The sequence below is a fragment of the Apodemus sylvaticus genome, chromosome 18, assembly GCF_947179515.1.
Source record: "Apodemus sylvaticus chromosome 18, mApoSyl1.1, whole genome shotgun sequence".
Taxonomy (NCBI): Eukaryota; Metazoa; Chordata; class Mammalia; order Rodentia; family Muridae; genus Apodemus; species Apodemus sylvaticus.
In genome coordinates, this window is record NC_067489.1 from 742,951 (window position 1) to 759,073 (window position 16,123).

Genomic DNA, 16,123 nt, shown 5'->3' on the forward strand with positions numbered 1-16,123 from the left:
ATCCATCCTTGTCTCCTTGTAGTAAGCTCAAATCCAAATGGATCAAGGACCTCCACATAAAGCCAGACACTCTGAAGCTAATAGAAAAGAAACTGGGGAAGACCCTTGAGGACATCGGTACAGGGAGAAAGTTTCTGAACAGAACACCAATAGCGTATGCTCTAAGAGCAAGAATTGACAAATGGGACCTCATAAAATTACAAAGTTTCTGTAAGGCAAAGGACACCATCAAGAGGACAAATCGGCAACCAACAAATTGGGAAAAGATCTTCACCAATCCTACATCAGACAGAGGGCTAATATCCAATATATATAAAGAACTCAAGAAGTTAGACTCCAGAAAACCAAACAACCCTATTAAAAAATGGGGTACAGAGTTAAACAAAGAATTCACACCTGAAGAACTTCGGATGGCGGAGAAGCATCTTAAAAAATGCTCAAATTCATTAGTCATTAGGGAAATGCAAATCAAAACAACCCTAAGATTTCATCTTACACCAGTCAGAATGGCTAAGATTAAAAATTCAGGAGACAGCAGGTGTTGGAGAGGGTGTGGAGAAAGAGGAACACTCCTCCACTGCTGGTGGGGTTGCAAATTGGTACAACCACTCTGGAAAGCAGTCTGGCGGTTCCTCCGAAAACTGGGCACCTCACTTCCAGAAGATCCTGCTATACCACTCCTGGGCATATACCCAGAAGTCTCCCCACCATGTAATAAGGATACATGTTCTACTATGTTCATAGCAGCCCTATTTGTAATTTCCAGATGCTGGAAAGAACCCAGGTATCCCTCAACAGAAGAGTGGATGCAAAAAATGTGGTATATATACACAATGGAGTACTATTCAGCCATTAGAAACAATGAATTCATGAAATTCTTAGGCAAATGGATGGAGCTAGAGAATATCATACTAAGTGAGGTAACCCAGACTCAAAAGGTGAATCATGGTATGCACTCACTAATAAGTGGTTATTAACCTAGAAAACTGGAATACCCAAAACATAATCCACACATCAAATGAGGTACAAGAAGAAAGGAGGAGTGGCCCCTGGTTCTGGAAAGACTCAGTGAAACAGTATTCAGCCAAACCAGAACGGGGAAGTGGGAAGGGGTGGGTGGGAGGACAGGGGAAGAGAAGGGGGCTTACGGGACTTTCGGGGAGTGGGGGGGGCTAGAAAAGGGGAAATCATTTGAAATGTAAATAAATTATATCGAATAAAAAAAACAAGAAAAAAAGAAAAAAAAGAAATGAGGAGATCAATATTTGGAGGTCTGCATGATATTGAGAAATGGTTTATTTTAAATTGTTATTATTTGCAATAGCCACACTTACAGTAGAAGCTTTTAGGAGGGAAACTGGCATGATGATTAAATCTTTGACAATGAAACCATTCTGTCATGGAGCAAATATTAAGTGTCCTTTAGATGCAAACTTGGGTTGATTTATCCTCTAAACTAATCAGTCAGCATACATGAGCTAGAAGATGACTGAAATTAAACCACAGGCTTACTCTTTATGGGATTACTAATACATAAATAATTCACAAAATATTTTACATGTATACTTGCAAATTTTGTTTTGCATGGAAACTTACTAGTCTTTTAAGGATTTGGTGTCAAAATGGTTAACAAGCCAAACTAATTGTTAAGAAAGTCAGTATATTTTTAATTTAAAATGAATCATGAGCTTGTTTAAAACGACTGTTTAGATAGAAAAGAAGGAATATTTTACCCCAAACTTTTGAGGTAGTTTAGAAAGTGTGCAGTCCAAGTTTCCAAAATACAAATGAGGATTTCCTGAAACTCCCCAAGGTTTCATGGGGAGTTTCAGGAAATCCTCATTTGTATTTTTGCTCACTGATATCCTTGTTCAATATATTTCCTTAACTACCTTAGAATTTAGCTCCAGCTTGTCTTAGATGAATGAAATGATTCTGAGCATTGAGACACATGTGCTGACTTGAGCGTTGTAAACATTTTCTGCTTTGGTCTAGAAGACAATGCCTTGTAGAGATTGGGGGAGTCACTCACTACTGGGTAAGTGCCACTTCTGAAAATTCTGAACTCAGCAAACAGATGTCTATTTTCAAGCTGTTCAATTTCTTAGAAGATTCATACAGGTATTTTCTGGCATTCAGTTAGATGATACTATGAAATGTTTAAAAATTTGTTATTTTTGAGAAATCTTTATTTTTGCACTTATGATGATTTGTTAGAAGTCATTTGTAGACTGAGACTGTAACTCACATCTTGAGTTTGATCCTAGCATGAGAAAAACCTATTGCTTTTTACTTGTGTATATATTGGGAATGGATTACTCTCCTCTATCCTTGCCAGGCTATCTGCTACAAGTGAGAGGAATCCTCTTCATGTCAAAATAGAGCCCATCCCCTGGTAACCAGAAAGGGCTTTGACTTAATGCTTACTCACACCTGTTAAGGCACATGCTTGACTTCAGTACCTGGACTCACTGCTATGACTTTTAAAATTTACTGTGGCTCATCTAATCTTTTAGAAGACCTAACCCTTGTGGAGAACTGAACTGCAGAATGTGCAACAGTCCGATGAAACTGGAGTTTTAAAAATGAATAATGGAATCCTTTCATTTTATAAAAATATTTTAAATAGACATATGAATTAAGCTGTCAACAAATCCATGTATAAACAAATAATGACAGTATTATATTATTCTAAAAATAATAAATCTGGAAATGATTCTATATCTCTAGTCTTAGATGCAGCACCGTAGACAGCTGTGAAGATAATGTGCCTATGTGTCTAACTCATCCCAGTAGTCAGGATTCAAGACCACCATTTCCCTAGTACCTTCACTGCTGAAGGAAGGATCCAATGGAGGTCTCCATATGCTATAAGATAAAGGAGATGAGAACTCTGACAACCAGTCATATGGAGGTATGAAGAGGAGAAAGTTTTGAGACTTTTTTTTTATCTTTGTTGAATATATTCTTGTTTCTGGAAAGTGGATATGCTGACTAAATAAAAGAAAATATTGACAATAGAGCAGGTTAATTCTGATGTTTGAAGGATGACTGAACTAAAGTCATAACCTAAACAATAGAGACTTAAAATTAAAGCATTGCAGGAAAACAATCACATCAGATGTCATGAAAATTTTTCTAAGTCAAACAGTTTGAACAAATTGTAATTTGAAGACACATATTTTTTCTTCAAAATAGCATTTTAGTCTATTTTTAAAGGCAGGAATTATTGATACATACAGAATTTACAAGGACCTTATTTACCACAGATTTTACTAAAGATTAGGAATGGCAACTGCATGACAGCTGAGAAAGACCTGTATTTTTGAAAATGTATTTATTTGTTTTAAACTCCAGATTTTATTCCCCTCCTAGTCCATTATCTGACTGTTCCACATCCCCTACCTCTTCCCTGCCCCCATGTCTCAAGTAGGATGCCCCAACCCCTCAACCCCACCCTCATACCACCAAATCTATAAACACTTGGGCCTAGAGTCTCTTGAGGGTTAGGTGCATCTTCTCTGACTGAACACAGACCTGGCAGTCACTTCCTATATATGTGTTGGGGAGCCTCATATCAGGGATGTATGCTGCCTGGTTGGTGTTCTAGTAACTAATAGTTCTCTGGGGTCCAGGTTAATTGAGACTGCTGGGCCTCCTATAGGATTGCTTTCCTCCTCAGCTTCTTCCATATTTCCCCTAATTCAACCACAGGGGTCAGCAGCTTCTGTCCATTGGTTGGGTGCAAATATCTGCATCTGAGTCTTTCAGCTGCTTGTTGGGTCTTCTGGAGTGCAGTCATGATAGGTCCCTTTTTGTGAGTGCTCAACAGCTTCAGTTATAGTGTCAGATCTTGGGGCCTCCCCTTGAGCTAGATCCCACTTTAGGCCTGTCGCTGGACCTTTTATTCTTCAGGCTCCTGTACATTTCCATCCCTGCAGTTCTTTCAGACAGGAATAATTATGGGAGAACATTTTGACTTGTGACAGCAACCCCCTCCCTCACTTGATGTCCTGTCCTTCTGCTGGAGGTGGGCTCTACATGTTCCCTCTCCCCAGTGAAGGGCATTTCATCTAAGGTCCCTTTCTTTGAGGCCTGAGAGTCTTTCAACTCTCAGGTCTCTGATACATTCTGGAGTTTTCCCACAACTTTCTACCTCCTGAGGTTGCATCTCTCTGCTGGCCTCAGGGATTTCAGTCCTTTTCCCTCACCCAATATCAGATTATGTTCCCCTCTCTGGCCACCCCCTTCCTTTTCCCACCCAAATTTCTCCCTCGCCCCTTGTGGTTTATTCTCCCTCCCAAGTGGGACTGAGGTATCCTCACTTGGGTCCTTCAGCTTGTTGACCTTTTTTAGTTCTGTGGACTGTATCTTAGGTATTCACCCCCCTCCCGGACTCTTTTTTTTTTTTTTTTTTTTTGGCTAATATCCAGTTATAGTGAGTATATACGATGCATATCCTTTTGGGTCTAAGTTACCTCACTCAGAATGATATTTTCTAGTTCCATCCATTAGCCTGCAAGACTCAGGATGTCCTCATTCTTAAGAGCTGAGTCCTATTCCGTTGTGCAAATGAACCACATTTTCTGTACCCATGTTTCTGTTGTGAGACATGTGGGTTGATCAGTGGAATAAGATTGAAGATGCAGAAATAAAACTACACACTTACAAGCACTTGATCTTTGACAAAGTATCCAAACATATACCATGGGAAAAGAAAGCATCTTCAACAAATGGTGCTTGTCTAACTGGGTGTCAACATGTAGAAAAATGAAAATAGATGCATACTTGTCACCTTGCACAAATTTCAAATCCAAGGATATCACAATAATACCTGATATACCACTGAATTATATAGAAGAAAAACAGGGACAGAGCCTTGAACTTATTTGCACAGAGGGAAATTTCCTAAACAGAACTCCAATGGCTCACACTTTATGATCAAGAATTGGTCAATCATGAAAGGATGTCGAATGCTTTTTCAGCATATAGTGAAATGACCATGTGGCTTTTTTTTTCTTTGAGTTTGTTTATGCAGTGTATTGCATTGATGGATTTCTGTATATTGAACCATCCCTGCATCCCTGGGATAAAGCCTACTTGATAATGGTGAATGATTGTTTTGATGTGTTCTTGGATTTGGTTGGCAAGTATCTTATTGACTATTTTTGCATTGATATTCATAAGGGAAATTGGTCTAAAGTTCTCTTTCTTTGTTGGATCTTTCTGTGGTTTTGGTATCAGCAAAATTGCGACTTCATAGAACAAGTTGGGTAGTGTTCCTTTGTTTCTATTTTGTGCAATCATTTGAAGAATATTGGTGATAGGTCTTCTTTGAAGGTCTGATAGAATTCTGCACTAAAACCATTTGGTCTTGTGCTTATATTGGTTAGGAGACTGCCAATGACCACTTCTATACAGATTCAATGCAATCCCCATCAAAATCCCAACTCAATTCTTCAAAGAGTTAGAAAGAGCAATTCTCAAATTCATCCTGAATGACTAAAAACCCAAGATAGCTAAAACTATTCTCAACAGTAAAAGAACTTCTGGGGAAATCAGTATCCTGGACCTCAAGCAGTACTACAGAACAATAGTATGAAAAACTGTTTGGTATTGGTATAGTGACAGGAAGGTAGATCAATGGAATAGAATTGAAGACCCAGAAATGAACCCACACACCTATGGTCACTTGATTTTTGACAAAGGAGCTATAACCATCCAGTGGAAAAAAGATAGCCTTTTTAACAAACAAATGGTGCTGTTAAATTGGAGGTCAGTATGCAAAAGAATGCAAATTGATCCATTCTTATCTCATTGTACTAAGCTCAAGTCCAAGTGGATCAAGGACCTCCACATAAAACCAGACACACTGAAACTAATAGAAAAGAAACTGGGGAAGAGCCTTGAGCACATGGGCATAGGGGAAACGTTCTTGAACAGAACACCAATAACATGCTCTAAGATCAAGAATTGACAAATGGGACCTCATAAAATTACAAAGTTTCTGTAAGTCAAAGGACACTGTCAAAATGTCAACCAACAAATTGGGAAAAGATATTTATCAACCCTACTTTCAACATAGGGCTAATATCCCAGATATACAAAGAACTCAAGAAGGTAGACTCCAGAGAGCCAAATAACCCTATTAAAAATGGGGTACAGAGCAAAACAAAAATTTTTTAACTGAGGAATATTGAATGGCAGAGAAACACCTAAAGAAATGTTCAACATCCTTAGTTATCAGGGAAATGCAAATCAAAACAACCCTGAGATTTCACCTCACACCAGTCAGAATGGCTAAGATCAAAAACACAGGAGAAAACAAGTACTAGCAAAGATGCGGAGAAAGAAGAATACTCCTCCACTGCAGGTGGGGTTGTAAGTTGGTACAACCAGTTTGGAAATCAGTCTGGTGTTTCCTCAAAAAACTGGGCATAATACTACTGGAGGACCACTCCTGGGCCAGAGGATTCCCCAGCATGTAATAAGGACACATGTTCCACTATGTTCATAGCTGCCCTATTTATAATAGCCAGAAGCTGGAAAGAACCCAGATATCCCTCAACGGAGGAATGGATACAGAAAATGTGGTATATTTACACTATGGAATACTATTCAGCTATTAAAAACAATGAATTCATGAAATTTTTAGGCAAGTGGGTGAAACTGGAGAATGTTATCCTGAGTGAGGTGACCTAATCACAAAAGAACACACATGATATGCACTCACTAATGATCAGATATTAGCCCAGAAGCTCTGAATACCCAAGAAACTATTCACATATCAAATGATGCTCAAATAGAAGGAAGGAGAGGCCCTTGGTCCTAGAAAGGCTCAATGCAGCAGTGTAGGGGAATAGCAGGACATGGAAGCAAGAAGGGATTGATTGGGGAACAGGGGGAGGACAGAGGGCTTATGGGACTTTCAGGGAGGGGGGATCCAGAAAAGAGGAAATCATTTGAAATGTAAATAAAGCATATATCTAATAAAAATACAAAAAAGAAAAAAGAATTGATAAATCAGACCCCATGAAAGCTTCTGTAAGGTAAAAGACATAACTAATTGGCAACCTACATATTGAGAAAAAAATGTTCACCAACCCCACATCCAATAGAGAGCTAATATCCAAAATATAGAACTCAAGAAGTTAAACACCAAAAAAAAAAAAAATTGAACAACCCAATCAAAAAATGGGGTATAAAATGCTCTATGATCAAGAATTGATAAAATCAGAACTCATGAAAGCTTCTGTAAGGTAAAAGACAACTAATAACACAAATTGGCAACCTACAGATTGAGAAAAAAAAAGTTCACTAACCCCACAGCCAATAAGGGCTAATATCCAAAATAAAGAAGTCAAGAAGTTAACCACCAATAAACCAAACAACCCAATCAAAAAATGAGGTACAAAACTAAACAGAGAATTCATGAATTCCTGAGAAACACCTAAAGAAATATTCAAAGTCCTTAGCGATCAGAGAAATGCAAATCAAAATGACCCTTAGAGTCCACCTTACACCAATCAGAATGGCTAAGATCAAAACCTCATGCAACAGCACATGTTGTTGAGGATGTAGAGAAAGAGGAACAATCCTCCACTGCTGGTGACATTGCAAACTGGTACAACCACTCTGGAAATCAATCTGGATGTTCCTCAGAAAATTGGAAATAGATCTCCCTGAAGACCCAGCAATACGACTCTTAGGAATATACTCAAAAGATGCCCCACCATGCCATAGGGACATGTGTTCCACTATGTTCATTGCAGTCTTGATTGTGATAGCCAGAAACTGGAAGACCTGTATTTTTAATTCTAGTGTTATTATCTTCAAAATATTGATGGTACTCTGAAAACTTGTCCATAAGAACAATGGGAAACTCCATAATATAGGAAACTGGGCTAGTCACAAATAATGCACTTTCAGAGTTCTGCTTCTGACAATAAAGTAAAATTAAAATATGAAAATCCAGTCTAGTGCCTAGGAGTATTGGATAGACTATAGAAACATACTTTAAAGTGAATGAAGACTTGCAATTGATTTGTATGAATGGGTATATATATATAAAAAAATAGAAATACTAACCAGGGGCAGCAATTAAGATGGCTTCAAGATGATGGGAAAGTCAACTCTGATGTCTCCACTGTAGACAGCAGACAGGTCCTGCAAGGGAGCAAGAGTGAATTCCTTCTCAGAGATGAAGCAAATATTCCATTGATCAACAATTCTTAAAAAGAAGTCAAATATCAAATAAAAATTATACCCAGGGATAGCCAGCTAAAACAATTCAAGCAGATTGAATAAATGGTTTCTGATTGATTAAAATTAGAAACATCTTAACTTAAAAGGAAAAGCACTATAAAGAGAAAAGGAAAAGGATATTAGAGAGGTTTTGTCATGATTTTGATACTAAAAGGACAAGCAGTGGACTTCTTAGTAAGAATTTGCCCTGATTGACATGGAATAATTTTAAATTATGGCAAAACTCACCAATTATGCATTCTTTCATTATAAAATTAGTCAATAAATTCTTATTTTGAAAATAAAGGGCAGTAGTGGTGGTGCATGCCTTTAATCCTAGCACTTGGAAGGCAGAGGCAGGCAGAATTCTTAGTTTGAGGCCAGCCTGGTCTACAGAATGAGTTCCAGGACAGCCACAGCTATACAAAAACAAACAAACAAACAAAAAACTCTGTCTCAAAATAAATAAATAAATAGATAGATAGATAGATAGATAGATAGATAGATAGATAGATAGATGATAGATAAGTAAAAGAAAATAAATACAAAGAACAAGGGCAAGTTGAAGGAGGGTCTACTTCAAAAGTGCAGGGCTATTAAGGCTAAAGGATGATACAGTGGAGTTCTGGGTATTAGGCTAAATAAAAGAAAAAAGGCTACACATACACACACACTTATGAAATTTACATTGCTTTTTCTGGTCTTCCATTCCTTTCTACCCCATTTTCTTCCTTTTCTCTAAATCAATAGCTTAAATAAGCATTTTAGAAGTGGCTGATTTTGCAATTGAAAATCTAGACCCAAAAGAAAAATATTTTCTTCTTTTTTAAAATTACATTTACTTCTTTTTTTCTAAGATTTATTTATTATATTTATTTGAGTACACTGTAGCTGTTTTCAAACACACCAGGAGAGGGCATGAGATTCTATTACAGATGGTTGTGAGCCACCATATGGTTGCTGGGAATTGAATTCATGACCTCTGGAAGAACAGTAAGTGCTCTTAACCACCTTAACCACTGAGCAATCTTTCCAGCCCTCAAAAATTAATTTCTTTTTTTTGCACTAAAAATTCATTTTATTATTACATATAAAGTTATAGTGGAGCTGGTCTGGTCGGTGGTAATCCCAGCACTCTGGGAGGCAGAGGCAGGCGGATTTCTGAGTTCAAGGCCAGCCTGGTCTACAAAGTGAGTTCCAGGATAGCCAGGGCTACACAGAGAAACCCTGTCTCGAAAAAACTAAATCCAAAAAACCAAAAAAAAAAAAAAAAAAAAAAAAAAAAAAAAAAAAGTTATAGTGGCAAAATTACTTGTCTATATGCACAGATATTAAATAATAATATGCAAGGTTTCTTTTGTCATTCTCTCTTATTAAAATATAATTTACATTTCATTTAGATATACTACATATCTTACAGGTAAGCTAAGTTAAAGCCATTTTCTTCATCTCATTTATTTATTAAGTGGAAAATGTTAATTTATTAATCTAACAGCTAAACAGATATTAAAAATCTATCATAGGGGCTAGGGAGATGGATCAGATTCCTAGCACCAACATGATATCTCACAACCATCTGTGACTGTAATCCCATGATATTTGATGCCCTGCTCTGGTTTTTGTGGACATCAGAAATGCCTGTATTGCAAGAAACATACATGCAAACACAACATCTTTATGTATTTATAAATAAATTCAAAGCTAAAGGCCTATTGAGCTCACACACACACACACACACACACACACACACACAAAACCTCCAAAAAAACCCAATTATATACTCTTTTCTATTCAATTAATTTCCTCCAATATCTATTCTCATTCATTATTAGTAGTATGTCAGATTTAGATAATTGGTTATCATCATTTTGAGGCAGTTTTCAAGACTTATTATATCACTTGAATATTTGGGGGTCTTGAACTTAAGAACACATTCTACTTTTCATGCAAGATATTGCATAAATACATATTTCTTTTCATTCTACCTCACTTTTTAGACCACTGCAATGTAGAAGGAAACCAAAATCTTTCATTTTTTTTTTTAACATACCACAGATATTACTGGATGAACTTCAGAGAGTAATGTGATACTAATTTCATAGGTGGTGATTCAAGAAATTATTGAACTGGGTATTATAATATAGACTTTGACTTTCAACTCTTGGGAGAGAGTAAGAGTTGAATCAAGGTAATCAAGATTTAAAGTCAGGTCGGGCTACAAAAAATTAGTTTGTTTAATCATTTAACCAACCAACCAATCAAGAAAAGAAAGAAAAGCAATGAATAAAAATTTCAACAAGGTTATAAACTATTTCCTACTTTGCTTTTCTTAAGATACAAAAAATATTTTCTTAATTAAGGATGTGTCTTTAAGAATTCCTAGTCCTGAATCCATTGTTTACAACTTTAGAGAATGAAAGAAAATTCTAATAAATGGAGTCAAATCATGTTTTCTTGACATGATTTCATGTTTTGTTAACTTTGAACTGCAAGGTTTAAAGACAACTATAATATTAAGGTATTTGAACATTTGTAATAGATGAGAAGTTGGTAGGAATCAAAGTAGAACAATAATTTAAGACAGTTTAAAGTGGTCTAATGCAAAGAATGTCCCAGTAGAGGAATGAACTTAATCTTGCCAAATGAAGAAGAAAGAAGAAAAAAAGAAAGATACTTAATCCTGTTAATCTTCTTGTTTGTTCAGTATAAAGGATCTTGGGTGAAAGGAAAGACTTATAGAGCAGCCTAGCAGTCCTGGACAGCGTGCTGAATAGAGATCTGATCAAATTACTCAGGCTAAAATCCATGAAAACAATTACACACTGTGTCTGTCTAAGAAAACAGTTTTATCAAGTGAATGATCTTAAGTGTGACAAGATTGTTTTTTTCTTTTCTCTTTTCACTGTCTTGCTTCAGTGATCATGCTACCTGGAAAAGTTCAGAGCATTGTTGATGACAGTAGCCTGAACAGAAGACAAACAATGTCTGTTGTTAAGGTACTGAGTGTTGAACCTGGAAAGACACTGAAACCTAAGCTTGGGCATAAGTTATCATACTTCAAAAAGTCTATGCATAGTTTCCCACTGCAGGTGGTAGGGAATGACCTGGGTATAATACAGTGAGATCAGCCTATACTACTTTTGAGCTGAAGCCCTCATGGTTAAGGAAATATACCCCCTTTAAACTATTTTAAACACTATGTTTAAAATAATTTATTTTTCCCACAAACCTAAAAACTGTTTTCACTCCATTCTTGGGAAAAACCAATGTATATGTATAAACATATATTTTCTCTTGGTACTACAGACTTCAGATGTTCATAAACTCACCTATTGGTCTCAACATTCTAAAGGTTAAGGAAAAATATGAAAGTTAAAGCTACCATGGAAAAATAAATAGAAAAATACTAGGAGGTTGAGTTGAGGAGGAAGAAACCTTTCTGACCTCAAGTAAGATTCTATCTAGTCAGTACCAGGGGAATGTTTACATGTTGTATGATTGAGTTTCAAGCAGCTTCTCTTTCATATTATGCTTAGACACTCTATGTCTTACCAAGACAAGGATGTAATTTTACACTGTTTCCAAGAGTAAATCTAGGAGGAAGTAGGTCAAGATTATTTTTCTGAACTACTGAATACAGAGTGAGAATGGCAAAATGGGTTCATTTTTCTTTTAAAAAGATTTTCATGTATCCGTGTGGTATCCGACATGTGTATTCATGTCTCCTGAGTGTGGACACACATATATGCATTGTGCATGTACATGCTAGAAGCTGTTTTAGTTGTTTTTCTAGTTTAGTGGTTTTCAACCTGTGGGTCATGATCCCTTTGGAGGTCGCATATTAGGTATTCTTCATGTTAGATATTAAATCGCTGTTCATAACAGTAGCAAAAAATGTAGCAATGGAATAATTTTATGGTTGGGGGTCACCACAACATGAGAAACTGTTTGAAATATTTGCAGTATTAGGAAGGTTGAAAACCACTGTTCTAGATCAATGCTCACTGATTTGGTTAGCTAATTTGCTCTACAGATCCCCTGTCTCTGCCTCTGGAGGTACAGGTGGGCCACCATGTCCACCAAGCATTTATATGCTGGGGACTTAAGCCTAAGATATCACACAATAATGGCAAATGCGTTTTACCTAATTGTCTGTTTCCCAAAACCACTGTGTCCAGTTATTAGGTTACAACAGTTGAGGAACAGGGGATGGAGTCTGTGTGGTCAGACACTCTGGCAAGCAGGAATGAAACTGGATTTCAGTGGCTCAAAAATCTGGTAGCAAAGAAAAGATAAATGTTTAGGTGCTAATAAAGAACATTAGCTTACCAAAGACTAGAATAAAAAAAAATCAAACCTAACAAACCAATAAATAAAAATGGCTGTTTTCTGATTTTTATAATGATGACAATTGGAATAATCATTGAGATAAAGTATAATACACACTTTCCCCAGATTAAAAGCAAAGTATGTTCTAAGTCTCCACAAGTTCCTTCTACAACAAAGGAAGATAAAACAAATGAACAAACAAACAAGCAAGCAAAAACAGATCAGCTTTAAAATAAACACCAGTGATCTTCAATTTTTTGAGAGATTTGAAGTTATTGTCATCCAGATCTTTCACTTCTTTTATTAGAGATATTTCAAGATATTTTATATTATTTGTGGTTATTGTGAAGGGGGTTGTTTCCCTAATTTCTTTCTCAGCCTGTTTTTCATTTATACAAAGGTAGGCTACTAATTTATTTAAGTTAATTTTATATCCAGCCACTTTGCTGAAGTTGTTTATCAACTGGAGAAGTTCTCTGGTAGAATTTTTGGGGTCACTTATGTATACTATCATATCATCTGCAAATAGTGATACATTTATTTCTTCTTTGTCAATTTGTATCCACTTGATATCTTTTTGTTGTTATTGTTCTAGCTAGCAGTTCAAGTTCTATACTGAATAGAAATGGGGAGAGTGGCCATCCTTGTCTTATCCCTGATTTCAGTGGGATTGCCTCAAGCATATCTTCATTTAACTTGATATTGGCTGTTAGTTTTCAGTAAATTGTTTTTATTATGTTTAGGTATGGTCCTTGAATTTCTGATCTCGCCAATACTTTTAACAGGAAGGGGTGTTGTATTTTGTCAAATGCTTTCTCTGCATCTAAGGAGATGATTATGTGATTTTTTTCTTTGAGTTTGCATATATAGTGAATTACATTAATGGATTTTTGTATATTAAACCAGCATTGAATCCCTGGGATGAAGCCTAATTGATCGTAGTGAATGATGGTTTTGATATGTTCTTGGATTCGGTTTGTAAGAATTTTATTGAGTTTGCATCAATATTCATAAGCGAGATTAGTATGAAGTTTTCTTTTTTTGTTTGGGTCCTTGTTTGGTTTAGATATCAGAGTAATTGTAGCTTCATAGAACAAGTTAGGTAGTTTGCCTTCTGCTTCTATTTTATGGGATAGTTTGATGAAAATTGGCATCATGTATTCATGTATTTTTTGAAGGTCTGATAGAATTCTGGATTAAATCCATCTGGCCCTGGGCTTTTCTTGGGTGGGAGGTTTTTAATGACATCTATTTCCTTGTGCAATATAGGCCTGTTTAAGTAGTTTACCTGCTCTTGATTTAACTTTGATATGTGGCATCTGTCTAGAAAAGCATCTATTTCTTTTTGATTTTCCAGTTTTGTTGAGTATAGTTTTTTATAATAGGATCTGATGATTTTATTTTAATTTCCTCCATTTCTGTTGCTATGTCTCCCTTTTCATTTCAGATTTTGTTAATTTGGATACTGACTCTGTACCCAGTAGTTTAGCTAGGGCTGTATGTATCTTGCTGATTCTCTCAAAGAACTAGCTTTTGGTTTTATCAATTCTTTGTATTGCTTTCTTTGTTTCTAATTGGTTGATTTCAGCCTGAGTTTAACTATTTTCTGCCTTCTACTTCTCTTGTGTGAATTCGCTTGTTTTTCTTCTAGAGTGTTCAGGTGTGCTGTTAAGTTGTTAATGTAAGATCTCTCCAGTTTCTTTACCAGGGCAGTTAATGCTATGAACTTTCCTCATAGCAGTGCTTTCATTGTGTCCCATAAGTTTGGGTATGATGTGTCAATATTTTCACTAAATTCCAAGAAGTCTTTAATTTCTTCTTTATTTTCTTTCCTGACCAAAGTATCATTGAGGAAAGAGATGTTCAGTTTCCATGTGTATGTGGGTTTTTTGTAGTTTTTGCTGTTCTTGAACACCAGCCTTAAATCATGGTGATCTGATAGGATTCATGGGATTATTTCAATCTTCTTGTATCAGTTGAGGGTTGTTTTGTGACCAATTATATGGTCGATTTTGGAGAAGGTACAATGAGGTGCTAAGAAGAAGGTATATTCTTTTGTTTTAGATTGAAATGTTCTGTAGATATCTGTGCAATCCATTTGGTTCATAATCTCTCTTAGTTTCATTGTCTCTGTTTAGATTCTGTTTCAGTGACCTGTCCATTGGTAAAAGTGGGGTGTTTAAGTCTGCCACAATTATTGTTTGGGGTTCAATGTGTGTTTTGAGCTTAAGTGAAGTTTTTTTTAATAAATGTGGATGTCCTTTCATTTGGGGGCATAAATGTTCAGAATTGAGAGTTCATCTTGGTGTATTTTCTTCCCCTTGATGAATATAGAGTGTCCTTCTTCATTACACTTGATAACTTACACTGAATCTAACGGAAGAGATAGGGGAAAAGAGCCTTGAACTCATTGGCACAGGGGGAAACTTCCTAAACAGAACTGCAATGGCTCATGCTCTACCATCAAGACTTGATAAATGGGAACTCATGAAACTGGAAAGCTTTTGTAAGGCAAAGAACATAGTCAACAAGACAAATCAGCAACCTACAGAATGGGAAAAAAATCTTCACTAACCCCACATCCAATAGAGGACTAATATCCAAAATTTATAAAGAGCTAAAAAAGCAAATCACTAAAAACAAACAACGCATTCAAAAAATGGGGTATAGAACTAAACCAAGATTTCACAACTGAGGAATCTCAAAATGTTCAAAGTTCTTAGTGATCAGAGAAATGCAAATCAAATTGACCCTGAGAGTCCACCTTATACCAATCAGAATGGCTAAGATCAAAACCTCAGGTGACAACACATATTGGAGAGGATGTGGAAAAAGAGGAATACTCCTCCATTTCTGGTAGAAATGCAAACTGGTACAACCACCCTGGAAATCAATCTGGAGGTTCCTCAGAAAATTGGAAATAGATCTTCCTGAAGAGTCAGCTCTACCACTTTTGGGTATATACCCCCCAAATGCCCCACCATGCCACAGGGGCACATGTTCCATTATGTTAATAATAGCAACTTTATTTGTGATAGCCAAAATCTGGAAACTGCCTATATGTCCCACGACAGAAGAATGGATACAGAAAATGTTGTTCATTTATACAATGGAATACTACTCAGCTATTAAGAAGGATATCCTCAGCTTTGCAGGCAAATAGATGGAACTAGAAAATATAATCTTGAGTAAGGTAACTCAGACCCAAAAGGACATGCATACACACTAATAAGTGGATATTAGCCAAAAAAAAAAAAAAGGTACAGAATACCTGAGATACAGTCCACAGAACTCAAAAAAGGTCAACAAGCTGAAGTGCTCAAGTTAGGAAGCCTCAGTCCACTTGGGAGGGAGAAGAAAGCAATCACAAATGGGGAGGGAGGGAGGTACCTGGGAGGGAAAGTAGACAGGGCCTGGCAGAGGGGGGAGAGGGGGCATTCCAGATGACCCAACAAGCAGCTGAAAGAGTCAGATGCAGATATTTGCACCCAAACATTGTCTCCATGTGGAGATAGGGGGAGGGGAGGAGACATTGGGATGTGGAACAGTT